The sequence below is a fragment of the Dasypus novemcinctus genome, chromosome 2 (assembly GCF_030445035.2).
Source record: "Dasypus novemcinctus isolate mDasNov1 chromosome 2, mDasNov1.1.hap2, whole genome shotgun sequence".
In the NCBI taxonomy this organism is placed as follows: Eukaryota; Metazoa; Chordata; class Mammalia; order Cingulata; family Dasypodidae; genus Dasypus; species Dasypus novemcinctus.
Window position 1 is genome coordinate 13108737 of NC_080674.1, and position 10223 is coordinate 13118959.

General features: G+C 34.9%; 1 pseudogene; it reads right to left on the minus strand.

Moving 5' to 3' along the window:
• Positions 1-6702: 6702 nt before the first annotated feature.
• Positions 6703-7680, minus strand: LOC101444756 (centromere protein Q pseudogene; annotated as a pseudogene).
• Positions 7681-10223: the final 2543 nt, after the last annotated feature.

Genomic DNA, 10223 nt, shown 5'->3' on the forward strand with positions numbered 1-10223 from the left:
TGAAAACTGTGATATAGGTATTTGCACACCGATGTTTACGGTGGCACTATTCACAATTGCCGAAAGATGGAAATAACAGAAATGTGCATCAATTGGTGAATGGATAAACAAAATGTGGTATATGCATATGATGGAATACTATGCTGCTATAAGAAGAAATTAAATTGGGACACATATGAGATTATGGATGAACATTGAAGACATTATGCTAAAGTGAAATATACCAGAAACAAAATGAAAAATATTGCATGGTCTCACTATTATGAACTAAATATGAAAAATAAATACATGGAGTTAAAACCTAGAATATGGGTTATTAAGAGATAAGAGGAGGGCTGAGAAGGGGTCCTGATGCTTAATATATGTAGAAGTTTTAATTAATTTGACTGTGAAAGTGTGGAAATGGTTAGACTTGATAGTAAAACATTACAATGTGTGGAACTAGCACAGCTGGTTTATAAATGGAATTGTAGTTGAAAAGTGTAGTCTAGGGATGTAAATGCCAATTGAAAGAAAGATAGCAAATAATCTAGGGACCGAATAACACAGTGAGCCCAGACGTGGATTAAAATTGTGGTTAATAGTACAAATACAAGAATGTTCTTCTATGAACTAGAACAAACGTAAAACTTCTCTATTGCCAAGGTGACAAGAATGGAGAAGCACGGGAAAAACAGAATTAATGAAATTTATGGATTATAGACAACAGCAAATCTGTAATATTCTTGCATCAATGCCACAGATGTACAGTATTAATAATTGGTATTATGGAAAAAATATACCAAATGTATGCTAGAGACCATATTTAGTGGTAATGGTCTGATGATATTACCTCATAATTTGTAACAAATGTTCCAGAACAATTTATTGTGTTGGTGGAGGGGGCTGTATGGGAATTCCACACACATGCATGATTGTTTTGTAAGTTCACAACTTTAATAAAAATATTCAACAAATCAATCGGCCATAATGTGAGGGTTGATTTCTGAGTTCTTAATTCTGTTCCTTTTCTCTGTATGTCTTTCCTGTGCTGTTATCAGGCTGTTTTGATTACTGTGGCTTTGTAGTAAATTTTAAGATTAGGAAGTGTGAGTCCTCCAACTACATTCTTTCATGTCAAAAGGGCTTTGACTAGTTGGGGTCCCTTACTTTCCCATATGAATTTGATGATTGGCTTTTCCAACTCTGCAAATAAGTTTTTAGAATTTTTACTGGGATTGCATTGAATTTATAAATCACTTCTGGCGTGAATGGAACCTTACAATATTTAGTCTTCTAATCCATGATTCAGTATGTCCATCCATTTATTTAGGCCTTTGTTGAGTTAGTTTAACAGTTTTGTTGCGGTTTTGTACATCAATATTCATAACAGTTATTGGTCTGTAGTATTTCTTGTGGCATCTTCATCTAGCTTTGTTATGAGGGTGATTCTGGCTTAAAAGGATAAATTAGGGGGTGATCCTTCCACTTAAATTTTTTGGAAGTATTTGAGTAGAATTGGAATTACGTCTTCTAAGAATGTTTGGTAAAATTCCCCACTGAAGCTTCCTGCTCTGGTCTTTTCATTATTTGGATGTTTTTCATTACTGATACAATCTCTTTACTAGTGTTTGCTTTTTGAGATCTTTTGTATCTTCTTTTTTTAAAAATTTTAGAAAATTTATTTTATTACTTAATACAATTTATAGTAACATATTTCCTTTCTAATTACAAAATTGTATACAATGGCTAACATTTTATATAGATGATTTATAATAATTATAATGACTTTTTACTTTCATCGATTATGTTAAATTTCCAGGAATTTCACAATATAATTTGGAAAATTGCTTTCTTATAATAATCATTTCAATTATGAATATTCTTCTATCATCCTGTGTTATATGAAGAAGATAATGTCTTTAAGTGGAGAGATTTTATTACTTATCAACAACAAAGCTCTGTAATTAAGGTGATACTATTTAACTAAGTGTTACTTTTTGGACATAACCAAAATTCCAGATGAGTTTTAAAATTTCCTTTATCGAAACCACACATTGTTATCAATATTTCTTCTTAAAGTCTTATTCCTACCATCATCTCTTTATTTTTTAATATATTTTTAATTTTTTTTAAAGATACTTAGATTACACAAAATGTTACACAAAAAATTATAAGGGATTCCCATATGCGACACTGTCCACATCTCCCACCCTTCTATATCTTTTTGAGTCAGTGTAGATAGTTTTTGTATTTCTAAAAATTTGTCCATTTCATCTAAGTTATCTAACTTATTGGTGAGCATTTGCTCATAGTATCCTCTTATATTCCTTTTTCTAAGCTGGGTCAGTCATAATGCTTTCCTTTTTATTTCTAACTTTCATTGTTTCTGTTTGTCCTTTTTTGTTATATCAGTCTACCTAAAGATTTGTCATTTTATTGATATTTTCAAAGAACCAACTTTGGATTAGTTCATTCCCTCTATTGTTTTTTATTTCTATTTTTTTTCCTTTGATCTTTGTTGTGTTATCCTGCTTACTTTATGCTTAGATTGCTCTTCTTTTAGTAGTTCTTCCGGTTTTGAGGTTAGGACTCTGATTTGAAACCTTTCTCTTTCTTCCTTTCCTTTTTTAAAGGAAGCATTTAACATTATAAATTTGCCTCTCAGTACAGCCTTTCCTGCATCCTGTAAGTTTTGGCATGCTGCATTTTCATTTTTCATTTGCCTCAAGTTATTTCCTAATTTCTCTTGTGATTTATTCTTTTGTTAATTGATTGCTTAAGATTATGTTGTTGAATCACAACATATTTATTAATTTTCCTTCCTGCCCCTAATATTGATTTTTAGCTTCATTCTGTTGTGGGTGGAGAGATACATTGTATGGTATACAATGTTTTTTATTTATTGAGAATTGTTTTGTAATGTAAGATATAGTTTGTCCTGGAGAAGGATCTGTGTGCATTAAGAAGAATGTGTATTCTGTTGTTGTTGAGTGAAGTTTGCATATTTCTGTTAGGTCTATTTGGTTTAGACTATTGTCAATGTCTAATATTTTCTTATTGATCTTTGACTATATTTAATATTGATTATTGAAAGTGGTTTATAAAAGTTGCCTACTATTAACGTAGAACCATCAATTTCTCCCTTCAAATCTGTCAGTATTTACTTCATATATTGGGGACTCTGCTATTAGGTGCATATATATTTATAATTGTTGCATTTTTCTTTTGAATTGACCTCTTTATCATTACATAATTACTTTCTTTATCCCTCAGAATTGATTTTAACTTAAAATATATTTAATTAGATATTGATTTAGCTGCCCCAACTCTCTTTTGGTTACTGCTTACATGGTTTTTTTTTTTTTCATCTTTTACGTTCTTTTTTTTTTTTTAAGATTTATTTATTTATTTATTTCGCTCCCCTCCCCCCCCCACCCCGGTTGTCTGTTCTCTGTGTCTATTTGCTGCATGTTCTTTGTCCACTTCTGTTGTTGTCAGTGGCATGGGAATCTCTGTTTCTTTTTCTTGTTGCTGTTGTTGCGTCATCTTGTTGTGTCAGCTCCCCGTATGTGCCGCACCATTCCTGGGCAGGCTGCACTTTCTTTCACGCTGGGCAGCTCTCCTCATGGGGCACACTCCTTTTGCATGGGGCTCCCCTACATGGGGATGCCCCTGCGTGGCACGGCACTCCTTGCGCACATCAGCACTGTGCATGGGCCAGCTCCACATGGGTCAAGGAGGCCCAGGGATTGAACCTCGGACCTCCCATGTGGTAGATAGATGCCCTAACCACTGCGCCAAGTCCGCCGCCCATCTTTTACTTTCAACCTACTTCTTTCTTTGAATTTAATGTGAGCCTCTTGTGGAGAGCATAGAGTTGGGTCATTCTTTTTCATCCATTCTGGCAATCACTGCCTTTTGAGTGGAGGGTGTAATCCATTTGCATTTAAAGTCACTACTGAGAAGACAGGTCTTTTTTTCTGCCATTTTGCTATTAGCCTTTGTAAGACTAATACATTTTTTGTCCCTCAAATCTTCTGTTAATATCTATATTTATTTTACTTTTTGTGTTGTACCATTCTGAGTGCCTTCTCTTTTTTCTATGTATATATTTCCTTGTGTTTTCCTTGGGGTTAAAAGTAACATCCTAAATATATCAATCATATTTAATTTGATGCCAACCTGACTTCAATAGTATACACATACACTTTCCTATACCTCTCTGCTCCTCCCACCTTTTTTTACTTGCTACCACTTTCATATTTGCACATCATAAGTCCAAAACCATAGTTATATCATTACTTTTGTTTTTTAGATGCTGTAGGCCAGGGATTGAACCTAGAACTTAGTATGTGGGAGCCAGCACTTAACCACTGAACCACATCAGCTTCCCTGAGTTGTTTTTATCACTTCTTTTGCTCATTTTTTTTTTCTGGAGGCACTGGGAACTGAAACTGGGACCTCCTATATAGGAGGTGGGAACGCAACTGCTTGAGCTGCATCTGCTCTCTATATCATTACTTTTGATGCATTTGCATTTTGATACCTGTAAAAAGTCAGAAGTGGGTTACATACCCAACAGCACAATACAATAACACTGACATTTATGATTACACAAATGTTTAACTTTTCTAGAGGTCTTTATTTCTTTATTCTGCTTTGAACCACTGTATGGTATCCTTCCTTTTCAGTCTAAAGAACTTCCTTTATGTTGGTATGCTTAATGGCATCTGTATTAGTCAGCCAAAGGGATGCTGATGCAAAATACCAGACATTGGTTGGTTTTTATAAAATATATTTATTTGGGGTAGAAGTTTACAGATACCAGGCCATAGAGCATAAGTTACTTCCCTCACCAAAGTCTATTTGGAGCAAGATGGCTGCCAACATCTACAAGGGTTCAGGTTTCCTGGGTTCCTATGTTCCTGGGGCTTACTTTTCTCTGGGTTCAGTGTTCCTTTCTTCCTGGACTGGCTTCTCTTTCTTCTGCAAGCTTACTTGCTGGGGCTCCAGCATTAGTCTTCAGCATCAAACTCCAACATCAAAACTTCACCATCAGAGAACCCTCACATCAGAAGCTCTCACTCTGTTCTTTGCCATGCCTTTTATCTGTGAGTTCCCACCCATAAGGGGTGGGGAATCAATATCCTAATCATAACTCAATCATGACCAAGTACAGATCAAATTACAAGCATACTGCAATATTTATTTGTGGAATTTATCAATAACATCAAACTGCTACAGTGTCCTAGAAATGTCTTAAGCTATTCTTGTTTTTTATAATTCTTTTTTCTTTCTCTTCCTCAGTCTGACTCATTTTAGTCGTACTATCTTTGAGCTCACCAATTCATTCCTCTGCCAGTTCCAATCTCTACTGAAACCTGTGAATTTTTCATTTCACTTATTGCGGTCTTCAACACCAGTAGTTCTGTATGGTTCCTTTGAAATATTTTTCTCTTTACTTAGACTCTCATATTTATCATTCATTATTTTCCTGATATCCTTTAGTTCTTTCTCTGTATTTTCCTTCATCTCCTTGAACATTTTAAGATTTTTTTCATTAAGTCTTTTTTCAGTATACCTACTTTCTTGTGTTTTTTGTTGGTAATTTGTGAAATTTTAACCTCTTCCTTTTGATGGACCATAATTTCCAGTTTCTCTGTCCATCTTGTTCTGTTCTGTTGTGCACTGAACATTTTAATAATTTAGAATGTAAACTCTAGGATTTATTCTTGGAGATGTATGTGTCTTGATTTTCTAATCAGACATATATTTTCTTGAGCTTCAGCCTTCCTAATCAGGAAGTTCTGCCTAAGGCAAATGCAGAGTGCAGGTTTCTATTTGTCTTTTCTCGGCCGGTGTCTTGTCCTGGGTCTATTATTTTTTAAATTTTTTTTTGGTTATGTTATTGTACAAATAGATAAAAGTAGCACAGACAAAAGACTGTACTTGGAAATAAATGATTTTTCACATAGTTAAGTGATAATTTAGTCACATATTCATATGCTTACGACAATGAGGAAAATGGTGTAGAAAGAAGGGATTTTTAAATTTAATCTTTGTTTCAAGGGGTCATAAAGAGAATAATTGTGTTTGTTTTCCTTTATAATAGTTTTCTGATATAAAAGCATGCTTTGATCACAGTGGAAAGTAAATATTCAAAATCCATCCATTAATTCAACCAAAAAAATAAAATGTTGATGCTGACTTCACAGTTAAATGTACCTTGCAAGTCTTAACTACTCCACAAACAGACTAGGGGCTTACATAAAAAAGTGAAAGCATTTGGGGCTTTCTCCAGATCTAGCTAGCCAGACATAAATTGCAAGCTATCAGGTAAATGATAATAATGATACAAAGTGGGCTTACATATATTAACTCATAGCATCACATTTTATCTGCACCAAGAAATAGATGAACTCCATTCAGCCATTATTAACTATCAGATGTGGCTGTTCTTATTTTACAGTTCCAGGAAAATAACCAGAGTTGTAGCAATATAATAAATGTGATTTCCCTAGCTTGTCAGATGTTAAGACAGAGTCTTCAGGACTATGCTAGATGCTTATGGTAAATCAGTATTGGCTAATTTTAAAGTGCATGTAATTATTAAGGGACAATAATTCCCACACAAGCTTCAGCCTCTGAAGTATCATTGAAAGGTAATGATTTTACAAATACATAAACATTAAATATGAAACAATTTCATATAAAAACTTGTTAAGAGGCATCCAATCTCCTTTAGACTTCTTTGATGAAAGTTAATATGTCCTTCATCTGGGATGAATTATGAAGAATATCCAAGTTCTTTAGGAGAGTGTTCTGGTTTGGAATTAGTAACAAAATTTCTTTCTGAAGTATTGGTGCTCTGAGACTATTCTAAAAAAGTTCTGGAAGAGAGAGTGCCCCACTAATCTCCATTTGAAACATCTGTTTTACCTTCTTCTCTTCTCCCACCTCACTTGTCAGAATCTGAAGTATGCTTTGAATATTCCCAGTGACTGACTCTGTGATTGACACTATTTTATTTATTTCTTCCTGCAACAATGCCAGATCTTCCTCATTAGCCGTTTCCATTTTCAGTAGACTTGACACATCAGTTTAATCATTCAGCTTTTTGGGAGGGACTTTCAGCATTTCACACAGTTGTAGCAATCGTTTCTTCAGGCAGTTTAGGTGATATTAGATTTGTTTATTTTCTTTAATAAAGTTACTCAAAATTTTTATTATTATTGATTCCATCATGGTTTGAAAATATTCTTTGCTATTCTTTGAAAGAGGTTGCCAAGTTTTTCTCTTGTTGGATACTGTCTTTACCTGTTTCAGATTAGTATGCTTTGTTTTTTCTGTCACTTCAGAAGATATAAGCTTTGGTTGTTTTTACATTTTTCCATTGTATTTCTAACCTCTTTCTCAGACAGCTCCATTTCTTCATCACCCATTTGTCTTTCTGGATTTCTTTTTAATTGTTGAGATTTTATCTTAGAGGTATTTTCTTTGTCAGGTATCCTGACATAAATGGGAACAATTTTAACAGTACTTCAAAAATCACTAACTCCCCTTGGAGTAGTACTCAGAGCAATTGGCACCCAGAGATTTGAAGGCCTGGAGAACTGACCTGGGCCTGTTCTTGTTAGTTGCTTTGGAGTTCCCCTGTTTACAGGAATTTGAATGACCCCTCTGTTTCCCAAGAGACATGCTTATCACTCTCATGTGAATAAAGTAGGCAAATTTTTGTCTCAGGCTTTCCTCTCTATAATTTCTTATATTCCTTTAGTTGTCTAAAACTGCTTTTGCTTGAAGGGTAAATTCATGGAAGGGGAACATACTGGAGGGGAGTTTCCCAAGTCAATATTTCACAGCTTAAACGGGGCCACAGACCCATGAAAGGGGTGCAGACTGGCTCTAACAACCCTGGGGATAGGTCAGGAGGGCACCAGAAGCTTCTTTCCTTGCTTCCCAAAGCTGAATTTTCTTGATCCTCCCAGAAAATGAAGTGCTTGAACTTCTCTCTCACAATCCTGAGGATGGATTGTATCTCTGTCTTCTCTGCTGCCACCTTTGTCCAGGGCAGGTTGGAATGATGTCTGCCCTTATTGCTGGGACCTGAGCAGTCCAAAGTTATCAATTTATAGCTTTGATCAGCAATCAGCCATGCTCACCCTGCATTTTTTTTTTTTGGAAGAGAATTTTTACATCCCTCTCTGTCACAAGTGAGCTATCCAGGGGCTGGACACCACAGCAGCCTGCCATGAGAATGTGGTATGTGTACCAGTAATGCAGTACAGAAAGAACTCTTCCTCCTGCAATTCCCTGGATGCTGTACAGTGTTCTACTTGCCTTTGGAGTTCCAAAATATTTGTTCCAGACAGTTCTTGCCTTCTTGCATGTTCAATAGTTGTTTTGGTGGAAGGCCTGAATCCTGGAGCTTTTTACTCCACCATCTTCCTACATTTCTCTTCAAACAACATACTCTTAAACAACCAATAGGTTATTGAGAAATAACCAAAAGTGAATTTAGGAAATACCATGAGGAGAATGAAAATGAAGACACAATGTATAAAAATAAATAGGATGCAGCAAAGGCACAGCTTAGAGAGAAATTTTTAGCTCACAAAATGGTTTACATGAACAAAAAGGAAATATTTCAAATCAGAGACCTAATTCAAAACTGGAAGAACTAGAAAAAAGAGCAGACTAAACCCAAAATGAGCAGAAGCAAGGAAATCATAAAGATTAGACTGGGAATAAATGAAATAGAGAATAATAAAGAAAAAGTAGAGAGAATAAAAAACTGAAAAGTGGGTTACTTGAAAAGTTCAATAAAATTGACAAACTGATTAAGAAAAAATGAAAGAGGTAACAAATAACTAACATCAGAAAAGAAAAGGAGTATATTACTATTGACTACTCCACTGAAATAAATGAATTATCAGAATTTACTATGAGCAACTGTCTGGCAACAACTTTGATACAATGAACAAATTCCTAGAAGTACACAAACTACCTACACTGACTGAAGAAGAAATTAAAGATCTCAACAAATCAATTACTACCAAAATGATTGAAACAGTAGTCAAAATTTCCAAAGGAGGAAAAATTTGGGAGAAGATGGCTTCACAGGTGAATTTTACCAAACATTCCAAGAAGATTTATTCTAATTCTGCTCAAATCTTCCCAAAAATTGAAGAGGAGGGAACTCTCCCTAATTCACTCGATGAGAAGAACATCTCTTTCATATAAAAGTTAGGTATTGAAACTACAAAAAAAAAAATTACAGACCAATTTCACTTATGAATATGGAAGCAAAAATCCTCAACAAACTACTAGCTACCTGAATCCAACAGCACATTGAAAGACTTACACATCACGTGCAAGTGAATTTACTCCAGGAATGTTAAGTGTGCTTCAACATAAGAAAATCAATTAATGTGATAAACCATACTAACACAATAAAGGGGAAAAAAACAGATCATTTCAATTGATGCAGAAAAGGCATTTGGCAAATTCCATCATATTTTTTGGATAAAAACACGTAGAAACTAGGAATAAAAGGAAACTTCCTCAATATGATAAAGGATACATTTGAAAAATCCACAGCTAACATCTAACTTGATGTTAAATTCCAAAAGTTTTCACACTAAGATCAGGAACAAGAGAAAGATGTCCATTGTTACCACTTTTATTCAAAATTGTAATGAAGGTTCTAGCCAGAGCAATTAGACAAGAAAAAGGGAAAAAAAGTCTTCCAGATTGGAAAGGAAGATGTAAAATTTTTGCTATTTACAGATGACATGATCCTATATACAGAAAATTCTGAAAAATCCACAAAAATCACCTAGAGCTAATAAATTAATTAAGCAAAGTTACAGGGGACTTTGTGGGACTGTGTGATCGTACTGATAAAATATAATTAGAGAGTGGCCACATTTGAGCAAAATGGAGGCTCTCAGGAGGTAACTCTTAGGCACCCTGCAGCTCTAGCCTAGTTCATATTTCTGGCACACAGGCTCGTAAGCATAGTCATCAGTATCAAGGGCTCATTGTTGGACCATCCTGCTTTATTGGTCTTTGCCATTGCACTTCACGGATTGATGCTGTTCCATTGGGGAATGTGATAAAGCTCCCCTGGCTAGGAACTCAGCACTCCGTCAGTTGTCATTTTTAACTCTAATGACTATGAAAATATCCAATCATTTTTATATGCCCTGTATACATGCCCTGGAGAACTCCCTCCCAAT